The sequence below is a fragment of the Nomascus leucogenys genome, chromosome 5, assembly GCF_006542625.1.
Source record: "Nomascus leucogenys isolate Asia chromosome 5, Asia_NLE_v1, whole genome shotgun sequence".
Lineage (NCBI taxonomy): Eukaryota > Metazoa > Chordata > Mammalia > Primates > Hylobatidae > Nomascus > Nomascus leucogenys.
In genome coordinates this window covers 85,522,495-85,542,921 of record NC_044385.1, presented here as the reverse complement: position 1 = coordinate 85,542,921, position 20,427 = coordinate 85,522,495, and positions in this window count along the sequence as shown.

The window sequence follows — 20,427 nt, the reverse complement described above, 5'->3', positions numbered from 1 at the left end:
ACTGAAGTATCACAGGAGTTTATTGATTATGGTGAGCACTCCAACCCAAACCATGCTCAAAGGCCTAGAAGTTTAAGAGTGTAGAAAAAGCTCAGGAGATATGAGGAAGAATTGTTGCCAGCGTTACCTGGGCAACAATGAGGTGCAGCCCAATAATCTGGACATAAAAATCAGATTACCCACCAAGTGTTTCTATAAAACAAACATTTAATAGATCAGAGCAAAGATATATGATTATCTTAAAAAAAGCAGAATATCTTCCATCCAGGCCAAACTTGAAGGAAAAGTATTTTTATGGCAAAAGGAAATTTAAAAAGTCTTAAAGCTGATTGATCAACAGTATGGCAGGGCACAGTAGAAAAATACAGACTTTCCATCTCCAGCTATGTCCAGAAGACCTGTTTTCCTGAGCTGTGGGCCCAAGGACCTGGCCTATGCAGCATTACATATTCCTCAGTACTCTGGTGACTTGACCACAGCAGCCGTTTGGCTCAGGCAATAAGCTTCTAATTCTATATCCATCAAGTAACTTTCCAGTGAGCCTTGGCCTGCCCAGATCCATCAATGGAGCCTTATATTTTTTATCGTAAGTGAATAAATTGGCATTCTGGATTCCTTAATGTCAGACTTGTGAATTGGGTTGGTGTGAGTTATTTCCCTGTGCTTGATTAACTCTGGATGTACTGACTATTGACTTTCCAATCTCCATATTTAAGACCATACCCTTGGTAACTACACCAAGGTGGCTTTTTTTCAGGAAGCCACACCAGCTGGCTTTTCCAGGGAAGTATTGCTTTCTCTCTCTCAAACTGCAATGTGCATGTGACATGAATGTAAGGGAATATCAAGACTTTATCAATGCAGGTGGTATTAATATTGTGTTAACATCACCAATGAAATACTTGTGAAGGGGACTTAAAAGTTGCCTCTGAATTTGAACTTCTTTCCAAAGTCTACTGAATTCTGAGAATAAAAATCTGTCCAATAGAAGATGGTGGAGCAAAATGGTTGAATGGAAGCCTTTGCTCTTCATCCCCCACAGCAGGAACACTCAACTCTAACAACTAACTACACACAAAAAAGCACCATCACAAGAACCAAAAATCAGGTGAGCAATCATAGTACCTGGTTTTAACTCTTCATGCAGAAAGAGGCACTGAAGAGGGTAGAAAAGTCTTGAATCAATAATGCCACCCCAATCCCATCCTCTGGCCAGTGGCCATGTGGTGTGGAGACAGTCTGTGCACTTGAGGGAGGGAAAGCGCAGTGACTGGGGCACTTTGCATTGAACTTAGTGCTGCCCTGTCACAGTGGAGAACAGAGCCCTGCTGTGCTCAGCTGGTGCCCAGACATGGAGGGAGCATTTGGACCAGATCTAGCCAGAGGGGAATCACCCATCCCAGTGGTTGGAACTTGAGTTTCTTAGCAAGCCTCACTACCATGGGCCAAAGTGGCCTTGGGTCCTAGGTAAACTTGAAAGGCAGTCTAGGACACACTGATTCCTAGACAACTCCTAGTGGCATGTGACCTAGCCATATGGCACGTGATCTGGGGAGATACCAGATGAGGATGCTAAGGAAGTTCTTGTGCCACCCCTCCCCCATCTCTAGGCAGTGCAGCTTGCAGCAAATGAAAGTGACTCTTCCCTTCTGCTTTAGGAGAGGAGAGCAAATAGTAAAGAGGACTTTGTCTTGCATGTTAGATTCCAGCTCAGCCACTGTAGGGCATGGGGCAGAGTCATAAGGTCCCCATTCCAGGCCCTAGCTCATGAACAACATTTTGAAACACTCCCTGGACCAAAAGGGAGCCTGCTGCCTAAAGAGCTCTTGGGCCCTGAATAATCAGCAATACCCAGGGAGTGTGCCATGGGCCTTAAGTGAGACTCTGAGATGCGCTGGCTTCAGATGTAACCCAGCACATTCCCAGCTGTGGTGGCTATGGTGAAAGGCCCCTTCTGTTTGAGAAAAGCAGAGGGAAAGATAAAGGAGACTTTGTCTTGCACTTTAAGTGCCAGCTCAACCGCAGCTGGATAGAGTACCAAACAGGCTGCTGGGGTTCCCAAGCCTAGGTCTAGGCTCCTGGACAGCATTTCTGGACCCGCCCTCAACCAGAGGAGAGCCCACGCCTCTGAAGGGTGAGTCCCAGGTCTGGCAGCATTCACTACAAGCTGAAGAGCCCTTGGGCCTTAAGTGAATATCAGTGGTGACCTGGTGAACCTCTCCTGTGGGCTAGTGGCAGTGGTAGCCACAAGAAGAGGCTCCTTTTCCTATAGCAAGGAGAGGGAAGAGGGGAAAGGACTTTGTACTATGATCTGAGTGCTAGCTTAGCCACAGTAGAACATCAAATGCATTTCTAAGGTTTTTGACTTCAATCCCTGGCTCCAAACAGCATTTCTGGACCTTCCCTGGGCCAAGGGGAACTCACCACTCTGAATGGAGGGACACAAACCTGGTTGGCTTTACCACCTGCTGATCGTAGAGCCCTAGGGACTTGAGTGCACATAGATGGTAGCCAGGTAGTGGTTATGGCAGGCCTTGGGCGAGACCCAGTGCTATGCTGGCTTCAGGTCTGAACCAGTGCTGTTCAGTGTTGGCCACAGTGGTGCTTATGTCCCCCATTCTCAGTTCCAGGTGGCTTAGCACAGAGAAAGGGACTTCATTTGTTTGGGAGAAAGTCAGGGAAAAGAACCAGAGTCTCTAGTAATCCAGAGCATTATTCTGAATCTTATCCAAGACCACCAACACAGTACCTATATGAGTCTGCAAGAACGGTAGCATTACTGGGCTTGGGGCCAAAGTTCCTTTGCATATCTAGAAAGTCTCAAGAAGGATGGGCACGAACAAGCCCAGACTGCAAAGACTACAATAAATACCTAATTGTTTCATGCTAAGACATGTATGAACATCTATAAGCATCCAGACTATCCAGGAAAACATGACTTCACCAAAAGAACTAAACAAGGTACCAGGGACCAGTTATGGAGAAACAGAAATATGCGGCCTTTCAGACAGAGAATTCAAAATGGTTGTATTGAGGAAACTCAAATTCAAGATGACACAGAAAGAGAATTCAGATTTCTATCAGATAATTTTAACAAATAGATTGAAATAATTAAAAAGAAGAAATTCTAAAGTTTCTAAAATGCATTTGACATACTGATGAATGTATCAGTCTCTTAAGAGCAAAATTGATCAAGCAGAAGAAAGAACTAGTGAACTTGAAGACAGGCCATTTAAAAATACACAGAGGGGACAAAAGAAAAAAACAAAGCATGCCTACAGGGTCTAGAAAATAGACTTGAAAGGGCAAATCTAAGAGTTATAGGCCTTTAAAAAGAGGTAGAGAAGGAGATAGGAGTCAAAAGTTTATTCAGCGGGGTAATATTAGAGGACTTTCCAAACCTAGAGAAAGTATCCATATTTAAGTACAAGAAGGTTGTAGAACACTAAGAAGATTAAACCCAAAGAAGACTACCTGAAAGGATTTTATAGGCCAGGCACAGTGGCTCACGCCTGTAATCCCAGCACTTTGGGAGGCTGAGTCTGGAGGATCATGAGGTCAAGAGATTGAAACCATCCTGGCCAAAATGGTGAAACCCTGTGTCTACTAAAAATACAAAAATTAGCCAGGCATGGTAGCACACACCTGTAGTCCCAGCTACTCGGGAGGCTGAGGCAGGAGAATCACTTGAACCCAGGAGGTGGAGGTTGCAGTGAGCTGAGATTGTGTCATTGCACTCCAGCCTGGTGACAGAGTCAGACTCTGTCTCAAAAAAAAAAAGGCATAGTATAATCAAACTCCCACTTATTTGTGGAAACATCAAAAAGCGATTGAACTCATGGAGATATAGAGTAGAAGAATGATTACCAGAGGCTGGGAAGGGTTGTTGGCGGTTGGTTGCGGGGAAGTGAGGATGGTTAATGAGTACAAAAACATAGAATGAGTAAAACCTAGTATTTGATAGCACAACAGGGTGACTATTGTGAATAATTTAATTGTACATTTTAAAGTAGCTAAAAGAATATAATTGCATTATTTGTAACAGGAAGGAAAAATGCTTGATTGGATGTTTACCCCATTTCCTCTGATATGATTATTACGTGTTGCATGGCTATATTAAAGTATCTCATGTACCCCATAAATATATACACCTACTATGTACCACAAAAATTAAAAATTAAACTCTACATAGGACTTTTGCACTTTCAGTAAGAAAAGAACAAAAGAGAAGTCCCCCTTTGCAAAAACCATCTCAATTTGCTCTTTTTAAAGTAAGAATGTGTTGATGTAAAGTTTGGAAGACAATAAACCTACTATCAGTGGCATATTTTGCTATAAAAACTAAGCCTTGAGCAAATGTGAGAATAAACTCTGGCAACTTTGATCAACAAATATTAATAATGCTGTATGTTTATAAGTGCTTTCAATATTTCTAAAGTTCTTCTACCTCTTTCATATCATTTGATAGTCAATAACAATCCAGTAAGGCAGTAGAGAAGGCAGAATTGTTATTCCTACTTGAAAATAGGAAGCAAAGAGACAGGGAGCTTATAGGGCTTCCTCAACATCAACTGACTAGTTAGTGGAAGAGCAGAGGAGATAAAGCTCACCTGTAGTCCCTGTGTGTTTCCCTCAACACAAGATACTGTCTGTTCATATTCACTTTGGCTGTTGACAATAATCATGGCTACAGAATGGATGGTAGAACAATCTCCACAGATAGTAAGGATGAATAGATTGTGCTGTAATTGATCAGTTATGGTGACTCACGTCTGCAATCCCAGCACTTTGGGAGGCCGAGGCGGGGGGATCATTTGAGGCCAGCAGTTCGAAATCAACCATGGCCAAAGTGGTGAAACCCCATCTTTCCTAAATATGCAAAAATTTTGGAGTGGTTGGCCACGCCTGTAGTCCCAGCTACTAAGGAGGCTAAGGCAGGAGAATCACTTGAACTTGGAAGGTAGAGGTTGCAGTGAGTCGAGATTGTGCCACTGCACTCCAGAGTGAGACTCTGTATCGGAGAAAAAAAAAAAAAAGTTTGTGCTGTATTCTGCTTATTTCATGTCAGTTGGCATTTGTCTATAGTCATAGCCTGGGAAACTTTCAGCTCTAGTCATCCAGATTATTTTGTGGGTACTGTTTTCAATTAACATTGTAACACTGGTCCTTTGTTACATATTGTCTTTCCACAAATTGTGATGGAATCAACTCTATATGATCAGTTCTGTATTTCCACATCTTTTCAAGGTGTTTAGCCAAGATGGAAATCTCGTTTGTTGTCAAGGAAAAAATTTGATTCCCGCAGAGGCATAGCACCTGTAATTCTGGTCTTTTCATTATAGCCTCAGATACAAAATATCACCTTATCCTTTCCAACACAACTCTCGAAATAGCTATGTATTCTTTTATAAAACCTTTTTACTTTGTTGCAGTTTCCTTCTGAGACTTCCTGATTTTCAATGATTCTACTCTGGATGGTTGAAAATGATAAACATTTTTCTTTTTCATCAGATCTGTTCTTTTCAAATCCCTCTGTTGCCTTTCCAAACCACATTTAAACTTTGTGAGTTTTTTTTTTCTTTAAGATTTCTATCAAACTAAATTTTTAAACCAATCAAAAGAAATAATTATAATACAACTCCTCAATTTTCAGCAATAAATAATTCTGGCAACAAGAAGGAAAAGAAAATTAAACTCCTGAATGCATTTTCATACCATGCTGGGAAGAACAGCTATAGAAAATTATTAGATTCTCCTCTATAAATGTCTTAGTACAGAACCTGGCATTTTGCTAAGTTTTTTTTAATCCCCCCAAAGGATATGAATTATCTAGCCAAAAATGTTTATAGAGGTAAATGAGAACCAGATAGTTTATAAATAGAATAAGAAAGGGTGCCAGGGAGGGAAGGAAGAAGGGGAGGGGAGTGGGAAAGGATCAGGGGGAAGAAGAGGGAGAGTGTGAGAAGGAGTGAGAGAGAGGAAAAGATTGGAGAAAGAAAAATCCGCCCAGCACAAGCTGGTGCCTTGCAGTAGTCTGACATGATACTGGGTAGTAGAAGGATCTGGCAGGATTCTTCTACTATAGATGAAGCAAGAAGCTCTGAAACTTTCCAATTTCTTTAGAACAACATGGGATAGATCCTATAGTTCTTCTATTGTCCCAAGGACTAGGACCTGACATATAAGGAACAACCACAGAACCATTCACTTGTAATAGTAAAATTGAATTTTAATTCTTGTTCTGTTTTATAAATGCACAATTTATTGAACAAAATGATCCATGCACTCCACAATGCATTGTAAATATTTCTACAGGCAGTTGTAAAGGATATTGTCTCTTGAGACAAGTGCTTCTGGTATTTTCTATAAATGTGGCTGGGGTCAAGACCTGTTGGTCTTGACTCACTGGTATTTTCTGCTGTTACAGGAAGTCTGGGGCAGGTGGGGGATGGCTTAGTAAACATTAGTTCTTTCTGAATCAACAGGAATATTGAACCTGATATCTGAATACTCAGGTTAGAATGTTATTTCAATCCTGTCAGTCTCCCATTAGCAGGGACTGATTGCAATAAGCTCTAGATTTTCAGAAGTACTTTATGGAAAATGCCATAAATCAGAAATTAAGACAAAGTGCAATTTTGACAAAAGTGCATTACAATTAGCATTATCTGTATTGATTGGTCTATAACAGAGCACTGTTTACCAATGCAATCTAGACGCATCTGCTCTTCTATAACTGCTTATTTAGGTGGAAGTTTATGAGTTTTCTATGCAAAGTGTCTTGCTTTAAATCTCGTTTTCTTTCATGCTAGTAAATAGAAATAAGAAGCTTTCTCCCTTATAAATACAGACCAGAAAGAGATCGATAGAATGCCAGTTCTATGTTTTTCAAGATTAATAGATGTTAATAAAATGAAGTGATAAAATTGCTAATTGGATTCAGAAGGTAGAACTGTGGCAACAAATACTTTTTAAAGGGTTTTTAAAAATTGTGATTTTTATTGGAAGGAGGTGGATGGGAAGATACTCCTTATGTTGGGATCTGGAATGGCCTAATTATCTTTGGAAAGTCCCTGTTTTACTTAATTCTGTATTCATATCTTCCTTATTCAGTTTTCTTAGGTTTTCTTCTTTCTTGCAAAATGAGAGGTTTCAAAATTACTTAATTTCAATTGATGCCATTTTCTCTGGAAAGCTGCAAAAAGACATCAGACAGCAACTATGCATTTACTATTTTATTGTTAGTGTCATGTACCTTCCAAATGGAACTGCTACAAGTAAACATTTCATATTTGTCAGCCTTCACAATGTTACGTTGGTAATATCAACTGGGTCTACCTTTGTACATGGGTGTATATCTGTACATATGTCTTTCTAGAAAAGAATATTCAGTACATGGTTGGAGAAATTTTAATAAAAAATAGTTACAACATCTAAGATAGAGTACAAGAAAACACGTTTAATTTTAGGCCTATTGCAGAGATAATTTGAGGCCTAAAAATTGTAAGCCTTTCATTAACACATTTATTTGTAGACAAAATTTGTCTCTGAATATATAGTGGATTGAAAATTCCTGGACAGTGAATGAGTCATATGCCTTTGTATTTGCCATAGCAACTAAAAAGCCTGAGTAATTTACCTGGTAATCTGTAATCTTGCATCAAAAAAGTATTTAAGGTAGATTACTGTAGAAGCCACACATAGAGTTGCAAAAGATAAAAGAATTAAAATCTGTTAGGAAAGAGAATGACATTCTTCAACCTGGGCTAATATTGAATTCTGCAATTTTAGCTTTGAGTTTCCTGGAAAATAAGACAAGAAGTAAAACATGATGGATAAATATTTATCATTATCAAATGTAAGAAAGTAAGTCATTTTGACAAGAACAACAAGCTTTTACTGATAAAAGAATCTGAAATGAATTCATATGGAACTGTAGAAGAATATTGAGCTAGATGAAGTGTAGCTTGAAGACCAGATTTTTAAAAAGCGGAAATGTTTTTGGTATAAATATTTCTTATATTGATATTTGAAAAAAACACTGCCTGCTTAATATTAAAATATAAGTTAGCAGTCATCATGAACAAAAATGTTATGTGGAAAGATTGTCATATCCTAGAAATTAGATGGTGGCCTAGAGAGTTACATAAACAAAGAATAGCTGGAAAGAGTTCAGCGTAACAACAGCAGCTACAAAAATAAACTCGGGCAAAAGCTGTGCTAAACAAAAGCTTCACCCTGGCAAGCCGCCAAGGGAAGTTACTCAAACTAGGCAGAGCCTTTCCTGAGAAACCTCTGCCTCCTGGTCGGGAAGTTTTCCCCTCAAATCCTAAGCTTTTCTGGTCGTTTTATCTAAGAATTCCGCCTAGAGTAGCATTTGTTAGGTTCTACCTCACTTAGCATCCTGTGATCTTGACATCAGGGCAAGGAGCTCGCTTTTATCTCAGTGCATCTGCACAGTTAACTTCCTCAGTTACAAACCTCTCCCACCTACCCTCAGCCCCTGCTGGGCCCAGTATCTACTTAACAGTGCACACATAGCCTCTGCTTAACTACTGCTTCCTTCAGGAAGTCTTCCCAAATCTGAGTAAGTTGTCCCCAGGTCAGTGATTCTCATGCCTGGCTGCACATCAGTATCACCTGGTATGCATTTGAAATACACCAAGGCCCAGGCTCCACTTTTGGTAATTTAGACCAGGAAGTTCTGCTTTAATTATCCTGGGTGAGGCACAGACATAGAGAGTTGCGAAAGTTCCCCAGGTGATTCTTTTTCTTTTAATTTTAATTTTTCAGAGCCAGCACACTGGACCCAGCTGATTCTAAGGAACAGGTGATACTAAGAACCTCTATTCTGTATTATCTATTAGCTCTCTGCATTTCCCAGTCATAACACTTACCAATTCAATTTAATGCAATATTAATTCACTGAGCATCTGCTATGTGTAAAGGATAACTTGGTGAATAATTAGTGAATAAAACATACAGGATGACTATGTTTATAAAGCTTACAGAAGACTAGTGCAACGAATACTGAGCCAGTTCTTTGTAAATGCAATAAGTATTTAAAGAGGAACATTACAGAGTACAATGTACTCTGTATTCTGTAACTAAAAAAAGGTAATCTACTGCAGCACGTTGAATCATCTTTTGCAATTTTTTTTTTTCTTAGACGGGGTCTCACTGTTGCCGAGGCTGGAGTGCAGTAGTGTGATCTTGGCTCACTGCAGCCTTGACCTTCTGAGCCTCCTGAGTAGCTGGGACCACAGGCACGCACACCATGCTTGGCTAATTTTTGTATTTTTAGTAGAGATGGGGTTTCACCATGTTACCCAGGCTGGTCTCGAACTTCTGAGCTCGAGCAATCTGCCCGCCTCAGCCTCCCAAAGTGCTGGGATTATAGGTGTCAACCGCCGTGCATGGCCCATCTTTTGCAATTCTTGACACCAACCCTGTATTGGAATTATACATCTATATCTTTTATCATGTGACTTTGCAGTACTTTCCTACAACGGGCCTTGCCTGCACTATTGACATTGAGCTTGGTCATGGGACTTGCTTTGGCCAATGGAAAGTTAATGGACATCATGGGGCAGAGGCTTCTAATGTATTTGACATTTTGTGCTCTAGCGATCCACCAGGCAGACAGCATGCTCTGAGAGGCCTGTGCCCCAGAATTAACATACAAGTGTCTTTGACCTGAACCCAACTCACAGTGAGGAAGCATGCCCAGACAAACTTCAGTGTGAAGTAGAACCTCCCACTGGAGCCTAGCCAAGATTAAGCAAAGTATAGAGAACCTGCAGACCCATGGGCATGAGAATGAATGCTTGTAAGCCACTGACATTTGGGATGGTTATGTAGCATTACTGTGGCAACAGCTAACTAATACGTGAGTATGGGGCTCAGACCACACTGCATTTGCCTAAATAAGCCATGTTTACTTTATCTTGTTCATCACTGTATTTCTTATTCCTATTACACTGTGTGATATGTAGCAGGTGCAAAAAATGTGTATTGAAGGAATACAAATATGGTTTCTGACCCCAGCGATCTCATAGGATAGTGTATGAGACAGTTCTGTGAACAAATAGTTACAATGTGAAGTAATAAATGCAGTAATAGAAGAGCTATGATAGCATGGAGGTAAGAAGTCTTCAAGTCTGGTGTTACCTACACCAGGGAAAAGTGTCAAAAAACAAAGCACCCAGATTTGAATATAATAAGAGCTACTTATTTTGTCCATCAGAAGTTTTTATTAAACTTTCTGGTATAAGGTGGGCTACTTTGGAAGTCATATAAAAAGACTTATAGTTCCTGCTATGACTTAATAATATGTTCAAATATTTTCAATATATGCACAGAATAACATGAGATATGTAGAATCTACATTGCACACAAGAAAAAGGGCAATGGGCTTACAGCTGGGTTCTAGTGAATGAAATTCCAGAGAGTTATAGACAGGAATATGTGTTTATTCTGAAAAGGCACGTTGTGGCCTTATAAATCAAAGTGAGAACTCGTCAGAAATTGCATAGTGAGGGATACGGAGTGGGAGAAGATGAAAGTGCAGGATGCACCTACTCCCTGTTTTCAACTGTGCATTATAAATAAACGTCCTCCCCAAATCACCAGTGACCAACAAATGTCTTCCTTCTTCTGACTACTTGATTCAGTCCCTTTCACACATGGCCCTGTGAGAGCTTATGGATTCATAATTTGATCAAGGTTAGAAACGCACTGTCACTCCTGAATAGGTATTGCAGAGAGATATTTAGAAAGGTTGTTTATAGGGAAGAAATTGCAAAATATTTTAAAGAGCTGTGCCTCTCAGTGCTCATTAGTACCAATTTGTTGGCTTCTCATTGGAACCCCTCTGCAGCCTTCTTCTACTGAGTCAGTTACTCCTCTCTATTCTTGGTCTTCCAAAAACTGTATTAAAATCTCTAACTTGCTGAGGTCTCCTCTATTTTTATCTTCCAAAAATACACTGAAATCGTTAATTTGCTGAGATCTCCTCTTGCACTATCTTTTTTCCTTATGGATTAATGCCCCTTTTCTGGTATTTTAGCAGGGTTTGGGGAAGGAGAGGGCTAAAGTGTGTGTGATCAGTTTGACATTTTTAAAACCAGAAATCTACAACCTTATTCATTATAAGTAAAAATTGGGGACAACGTACATTTGCAAAGACAAGGAAGTTGTTAAATAAATCAGGTGTATGCCCAGGCTAAAATTACATGTGGGCACTAAAAATATGGCTTTGAAGATTATGTAATGACAAGGTGAAATGCTCAGAAGAGAAATTAAGAACAAAAGTCAGATTGTAGAATTCTCTTTACAGTCTGACCCTAATTCTCTCATTCACATACCAAAATGATAATAGTTGCTAGTACATTTGGATGGTGAGATTATAGCAAATTTATCTTATTTCATTATTTTTGCAATTTAAGATACCAGCTTATTTTGTGTATTGCTTTTATAATTGAAATAATAATACAAAATTCTATGTAAGTCTTTTTTTAATCTAATGTTTTACAGAGCAAATCCCTCAAATCTTAGCAATAGATGCTTTTATCTGTAGGTGACTAAAGCAATCAAAATTTGATTATTTTACTGTTCAATTTCCAGATTAACTGATAACATTTTTTAAAGATCCCAAACTCCCAAATTTTAGATGATTAAAAGACTCCAAAGATACCATTTCTTCTGGAACATTTTGCTGTCCCCCACTACTTTCCAGATAATAAGAGAAGATGGTTGGGTTACGGAGATAAAGAAAGGTCTTTATGATTTAGCATTGCTAGCACAAATACACTTTTTCAGCACTCCACCCTCATGCATTCAGCTATGCACAACTGGGTATGAAAAGCATTCACATTTCATCTATATTAAATGCTGTAAATTACATTCTCAAAAGTCCCTGAGGTGTACCTACCAGTCACACTAATAACTTTCAAACAGCGTGACCAAAGCAGGAAGTAGCATCCCTAAATAAGACAGGAGGTTCTGCTTAAAGCCTCATCATGGGACATTTCATTTATTTTGAATGTATGTGCAATGATTTGTTCATTTCTAGTTTTTCAGATTGCAAGCAAGCCTTCTAGATTATAGAGGTGAGAGTACTAACATTTTCTTCTAGGTTAAGTTTCTTAGCTCAAGTGAGAGGGTACATCTGTAGTCGATTATCTTAAATGTTATGATGGTTCTGTTTTTTCAAAGTCTATTGCCCTTGAATAAAAATCCAAGCTCCCTGTTATGTTCTTCGAGGTTCTGTATTGCTGACTCTAAAAGTAACGTTAAAGGAATGAACAGGGAGCACAAGGGTCTTGGTGAATGGTCAGAAATAGCTGCTATAAATGTGAAAGATGAGCACAGTGTGGACGAGAGCGCAGGGACTCTTGGCTGTGGTATGATGGGGTGGAGTGGGGCGGAGCTTGGCTTTTTCAAGGGATGGAAAGAAAGCCTATGTGACTGTAGCACGTGGGGCAAGATGGCAAATCATGCAGTATGGGACTGGAGAAACTGTGGTTTTCAACAATGCTGGTCTTGAGTAACCCAGATCTCTGACTTGGGCATTATTTTCTCCTCCTCAAAGTTTCGATCCAATGCCCTGTGCTCCTAACAGCCAACACGATGTGTCTTCTACCCCAGCATCGTGCCTTGCATTGGGCCCCGGAGCAGGTGAGCAGGAGACACTGAAGTGGGCTCCAATCCTAGGACAGAAGCTCTCTACAACAACCTTCCCTGCTAGCCAAATATGGCCTTTGACTCAGAGTTATTTCTTATAGGACTGCAAGATCACATTGCCCTAGATTTAGACAAGAGAGAAATTTAGAGGTTATCAGAAGGTAACTCATTACCTTCTGATTAACTCATTAATCAGGTAATTAAGACTCATTCCAATACCTTTCAATCCAATTGGTGAGAAATTAGTGTACTTCACAAAACACAGCGTAAGTGAGTGTGAGGCATGGGGAAAGAAAAACATTAATGTCTGTCTTATCTACTTCCATTAGGAAAGGCACAGTGTCTAATATGGCCCATCACCATATCTGTGGAGCCTAACAGAGTGCCTGGCATATGGCAGGTTTTATAATAATGTGTGTGATGCAAATAAATGGCTTCTTTCAGGGCTGGGGCAGGGAAGGTCCAAGATGAGCCTGGACCATTCTGTTATACCAGAAAGTAAGGAAGTAATCAAAACATTTATGGACATATTGAAAGGATACACAAGCCAGCTTGAAGAGGTTTTCACTGGCCAAACACAGAACGATTTTAACTATGAATGTAAATAAGGACATAACTCATTAAAGAAAACAGAAATCTATGAGTCCATACTGAAAATAATTAGATAGTAAATAAAAATGGGAAACAAGGCCGGGCGCGGTGGCTCATGCTTGTAATCCCAGCACTTTGGGAGGCCGAGGCGGGCAGATCACGAGGTCAGGAGATCGAGACCACGGTGAAACCCCGTCGCTACTAAAAATACAAAAAAAAATTAGCTGGGCGTGGTGGTGGGCGCCTGTAGTCCCAGCTACTCGGAGAGGCTGAGGCAGGAGAATGGCGTGAACCTGGGAGGCGGAGCTTGCAGTGAGCCGAGATTGTGCCACTGCACTCCAGCCTGGACGACAGAGCGAGACTCCGTCTCAAAAAAAAAAAAAAAAAAAAAAAAAAAGGGAAACAAGAGGGCCCTTCCTTACAGGTTAATTTAGACAGATAAATATGGATGGGATAGTGAATTTGAAAATTAACCATTTTGCAATTATCATTGTAAAGATTGAGTCAGGCAAGAATCATCAATGGATGCTAAATCTATGGAGAAGGGTGTGATGAAGAGCGGGATATTTATATGTTCTTAATATGACTACTCCCGGATAGCTTACTAGTTGCAGTGATACATGGCATAACTTAGAATAAATGCAATCTATATACAACATGTGATCTTAGACTGGATTCTGCACTGAAAGTAAAAGTAAATATCATAAAGGACTTTAGCAGAACAATGAACAAAGTTGGAATATGGACTGCTTTGTTAAAAGGTATATATCATTGTTAAATCTCCAGTTACATAAATGAATAGTCTTAGGAAATACACACTGAAATATTAAGGAATAAAAGGGCATGACATATGCAACCTATTCAAAAGAAGTTCAGGAAGGATATATTATACATAACACACATACACAGAGAAAAAAGGTACAACAAATATTGCAAATGTTAATGTGTATCTGTGCAAAGGGAATATGTTCAGTATGATTTTTGTAACTTTTCTGTGAGTTTGAAAGTATTTCAAAATACAAAATTAAAGAAATAATATGACAAGTACATAAAACAAGATAAGGTCAGGGAAGGTACAAACTGAGTACTAGTGCTAGTCAAATAATGAGAGGAATTTTGACCAGTGGAAATTAGAGGACGAAGAAGTCTTTCAGTCGGGGGAAAAATAAATGCAGACAAAAACTGTAGGAACTGACTTACCAAAGAGGGAAAGCAAAGGCATAAGGGAGAGCAAAGGATCCTGTTCAACTAAACTGTATAAAGTTAGAAAGATAAATCGGCCGGGCATGGTGGCTCACGCCTGTAATCCCAGCACTTTAGGAGGCTGAGGCGGGCAGATCACAAGGTCAAGAGATGGAGACCATCCTGGCCAACATGGTAAAACCCCATCTCTACTAAAAATACAAAAATTAGCTGGGCATGGTGGCGTGTGCCTGTAGTTCCAGCTACTCCGGAGGCTGAGGTACGAGAATCACTTGAACCTTGAAGACGAGGTCGCAGTGAGCCAAGATCGCGCCACTGCACTCCAACCTGGCAACAGAGCGAGACTCCATCTCAAAGAAAAGAAAAAGAAAGATAAATCAACGGTTGTGATTTGGAGATATGTTGTGAGAGGCTGTCTTGAATGTCCAAGGGCAGATTATCAACGCGTGCAAATTCAAACCACCACCTCGGTTGAGCATCCCTAATCCAAAAATCTAAAATCTGAAATCCTCCAGAATCCAAAACTTTTTGAACACTGACTCGATGCCACAACTGAAAAATTTCACACATGACCTCATGTGATGAGTCACAGACAAAATGCAGTCAAAATTTTGTTTCATGCACAAAATTATTAAAAATATTGTATAGACTGGCCGCAGTGGCTCATGCCTTTAATCCCAGCACTTTGGGAGGCCAAGGCAGGTGGATCCCTTGAGCTCAGTAGTTTGAGACCTGCCTGGGTAACTTGGCAAAACCCCATCTCTACAAAAGAAGAAGAAGAAGAAGAAAAAAGGCCAGGCACAGTGGCTTACACCTGTAATCCCAGCACTTTGGGAGGCCGAGGCAGGTGGGTCATGAGGTCAGGAGTTCAAGACCAGTCTGACCAATCTGACCAATATGGTGAAACCCCATCTCTACTAAAAATACAAAAATTAGCCAGGCATGGTGGCAGGTGCCTGTAATCCCAGCTACACGGGAGGCTGAGACAGGAGAATTGCTTGAACCTGGGCGGCAGATGTGGTAGTGAGCCCAGATAGTGCCACTGCACTCCAGCCTGGGTGACAGAGTGAGACTCTGTCTCAAAAAAAAAAAAAGAAAAAAGTATAAAATTACCTTCAGGCTATGTGTATCCGGTATATATATATGAAACTTAAATGAATTTTATGTTTAAACTGATATTCCGTCCCCATAATATCTCATGTATATGCAATATTCCCAAATTGAAAAAACCCAAAATTTGAAATGCTTCTGGTCCCAATCATTTTAGATAATGGATACTCAGAGTGTACTATAAATAATACATCCAGTCTTAATAAGTGATAACATACCATAAGGGTTGAGAGAGAAATTTTTAAGGTGTGATTTTAGAGAGGAAAATATTATTTCTAGCTCTTTCTAAATCTAAGCAAAAACCAGCCAAACAGAAACCCCAAATATGCTGCTCATATATTTACTTATAAAACTAAAACTCAAATATGCTACTCAGAAAAAGGACAGGTTATTACAGTGAACTTTGGACTCAATTCAAATTCCTTCAGAATTTTTATTTTATACTCCTATTTGTTAAATTGCTGTAAAATTATTTGAAAGAAGGTCTGCATTTTCTAATCATTGGCAGCTCTTTCTTTCCTCAAGGTACTTCAGTGTACTTGATCAATCCTTCATTCAGCATTCAAATGAAAAACTGATTCTCATCTCAAAGCTCCCTGCTTTAGCTGGGAACTACTTTGCTGCATGCAGTATGCCCTGGACAGCCAGCTGCTTCAGCTGGCCCTTGTGGGAGCCATCAGTTGACCCAGAGAGAGTGTTTCACAAGATCAAAGGCAGCTGTAAGGTCAAGGAGGCTAAGGCTGGCACAGAGGCCAGGAGGCTTAGCCCCTGAGGAGGAGGTAATTGGTAGCTCTGTATTTCAATGGAGTGAAGTGGGTAAAAGCCAGATTAGAGAAGGTCAAAGAGAGAATTGAAGGAAAGAAACTTAAGGGCACAGATGCAAACTATTGGCCAAGAAGAATTGCTTAACCAAAAGAATAAGGTTAAGAGGAGAAGTAATCAAAGCCAAGGGAGGCAACAGGGGATACAGCAGTCTCCCGGGACGTAGTTCAGAGTCTGGGCAAGATGAGAGAAAGGAGAATGGCATTACAACCACATGAGGGGGTTGAAAATAAAGGTTATAGAAAAAGCTACCAGTTATGAGACAGAGTTGGGAAAATTGGACCCAGAGAAATTAGATCCTATGGAGTGTAATAAGAAGGGCATTTAAATCCATATGTCAGAGTGGTTAATGGATTAGAAGCTGTGAAAAATACATGTGGGACAAGGATAAAAGAGGAAAGAGTGTTACTAAAGAAAAAGGAACAGAGAGAGAGACTTACAGGAAGAAATATTTTATGTTAAAAGCAGTCACTAAGCCAAAGGAAAAAAAAAAAAGCCCAGTACAACGTTCCTTTATAGGCGCCTATAAGATTTTTTATTAAAGAAAGTTGTAATCATAAAATATTTGCTTTATAAAAAGTCTATGTTTAATACATGTAAAATATAAAGCATAATAATAAAACACTCATGAACCTATCACCCTACTTAACAAGCAGAACTTTATCAAACACATGCAAAATGGAAGCCACTTCCCCTGACTCCATGCACAGCAATAATATGCATTTATGCATTTGTGCTTATCCTTTCCTTTCTAAGATAATTTTTCCACATATGTATATATTCCTAACATTATATTGTTTAGTTTTCCCTCTTTTTGACCTTTCTAATTATGGTAGAGCAGTACCGCTATACTCAGTTTTATATGCTTTTTTGCACCAGTGTTTGTTTTGTATTTGTCAAGACTCTCCACAGAGACAGAGCCAATAGGAGAAAGAGAGGGACTAAGAGAAAGAGTGAGATAAATTTTAAGGAACTGACTCATGCAAGTGTGAGGACTGGCAAGTCTGAAATGTCTAGGCCAGGCCAGCAGGCTGGAAATGAAGACTCAGGCAGGGTTGGATTTCTTGTTTCCTCTTTTTTATTTGTTTTAAATTAACAAATATTGTATATATTTATGGTATACAACACAATGTTCTGAAAAATGTGTACATTGTGAAATGGGTAAATTGAGTTAATATATATATCACCACACATACTTATTTGTAATGAGAAAGCTCAAAATCTACTTGCTCAGCAATTTTCACATACTGTGATGAACTATAGTCACCACTGTTGTACAATAGGTCTCATGAACTTATTCCTCCTGTCTAACTGAAATTTTGTGTTCTTTGACCAACATCCACACAATTCACTGCCCCCACCACCAGCCACTAGTAACTACCATTCCACTCTCTGCTTCTATGTATTTGACTTTTTAAAATTCCGTTTATAAGTGAGATCATGTGATACTTGTCTTTCTGTGCCTGGCTTATTTCTCTCAAGCCAATGTTCTCCAGTTTCATCAATGTTGTCACAAATGACAAGATTTCCTTGTTTTTTAAGGCTGACTAGTATTCTATTGTGTTCATATACCACATTTTCTTTATTCATTCATCCATTGATGGATAATTAGGTTGATTCAATATCTAAGCTATTTTGAATAACGGGGCAATGAACATGGGAGTGAAGATAATCTCTTTGATATGCTGATTTCATCTCCTTTGGATGCATATCCATTAGTGGGATTGCTGGATTATATGGTAGTTCTATTTTCAATTTTTTGAGAAACCTCCGAACTGCTTTAATGGCCACACTCATTTACTTTCCCACCAACAGTATACAGGTTTCCCTTTTCTCTACATCCTCACCAACACCTTTTTTCTTTCATGTTTTTGATAATAGCTATTCTGACAAGTGTAAGGTTATATCTCGTTGTGGTTTTAATTTGCATTTCCCTGATGATTACAGATACCACTCAATATTTTTCATATACCTATTGGCCATCCGTGTGTCTTTTTTTGAGAAATTTTTATCCAGGTTTTTTGCCCATTTAAAAAAATCACATTATTTGACTTCTTGCTATTTAGTTGTTTGTGCTCCTTATATATTTTGGATATTAACCCCTTATTTGATGCGTACTTTGCAAATATTTCTCCCATTGCAGAGGTTGTCTCTTTACTCTGTTGAATGTTGCCTTTGTAGTATAGGAGTTTTTTTTTCGCTTGATATAATCTCATTTGTCTAGTTTTGCTTTTGTTGTTTGTGCTTTTGGAGTCATATTCAGGCAGGGTTTTTATGTTGCAGTCTTTAGGAAGAATTTCTTCTTTTATGAGAAACCTCAATCTTTGCTCTTAAGACCATCAACTGATTAAAGGAGGCCCACTCACATTATGGAGTGGGGGACTCTGCTTTACATAGTGTCTACTGATTGTAAATGTTAATCTCATATAAAAATAGCTTCACAGAAATAGCTAGACTAGGTTTTGACCAAAGATCTGGGCTTTACAGCTTAGCCATGATGACACATAAAATGAACCATCCCATGTTTCCAAGAGTGACCCTTGTTGTTGTGTGTAGCTCTAGTTTATTTTAGAACACTCACCATTCCATTATTTTAGCATTCTCTTCTCAGTTGACACTTAGATGTTTTCATTTATCAGTTGTTGTGGACCAACCGGCAATAAATATTCTTGTACATGTCCCTTGTGCACATATACAAGAGTTTAGGAATGGAATTGCTAGTTAATTAAACTTTAAAAGAGTGTAGGCTGCACGCAGTGGCTCACACCTGTAACCCCAGCACTTTGGGAGGCCGACGTGGGCGGATTGCCTGAGCTCAGGAGTTTGACACTGGCCTGACCAGCCTGGGCAACATGGTGAAACCCCGTCTCTACTAAAAATACAAAAAATTAGCCAGGGGTGGTGGCGTGCACCTGTAGTCCCAGCTACTCGGGAGGCTGAGGCAGGAGGAATCGCTCGAACCCAGGAGGTGGAGGTTGCAGTGAGCCAAGATCGCCACTGCACTCTAGTCTGGGGGAAAGAGTGAGACTCTGCCTCAAAAAAGAAAAAAAAAGTAAAAACTGTTTGCTAAAGTGATTGTATCAACTTCTTTCAAAACATTTTAATAAATAGAGTTGTAGTTTTCAATATTTGGTTCCAAAAATAGGTTTAGGTACATGAAAAGAGTTCATTTATTTTGACAACTTGATCCTCATCTACTCTTTCACTCCCTTTGCACTTTTATATTTACCCCAGGTGATTTAGAAGCAGGAATCAGAAGTGAGGCAAGATTTTTAAGGAGCTTTTAGTAAAGACATTGTAAGCTACTCCTTCATGCAGCAAATATTTATTGAGCATCTGCTATCTACCTAGCACTGTGCTAGGCATTAGATAGGGTATATAATGATTTATCACAACTCATACCTGCCTTCAGAGCTAAGCAGGCAGATATGTAAATAGGTAAATAATTACTAATAGTGTAAAGTAAGTATAGGATACCATGTTTGCACACAGGAGGGGTATCTATTTATAACCTTGAAGATTGAAAGGCATTCCATAAGATAATTTAACCACTTATTCTAACTATAATATATAGGCATGGTTAGATATGGGTAGGTATATGCATGAGTAGATGTGTGGCATCACATCTAATCAATATTTGAATTGTTATGTAGTATCTATTGGAGTTTGTACTAAGTCTACCTCCCTGGAGTTGTACATTATAGAACTTCTCACATGTACACAGATGGTTAATTTTATGTGTCAACTTGATTGGGCTAAGAGATGCCCAGATAGTAAAACATAATGTCTGTGGTATGTCCATAAGTATATTTTCAGAAGAAAGTAGCATTTGTATCAGTAGACTGAGTAAAGATTGCCCCTACCAATGTGGATGGGCATAATCCAATCCACTGAGGGCCTAAACAGAATAAAAAGGAAGAATAAGAATGCATTTTCTCTCTCTGTTTAAGCTAATGGACTTGGAGTTAGCACCATCATCCCCAGACTTGGGCTGAATTACATCACCAGCTTTGCTAG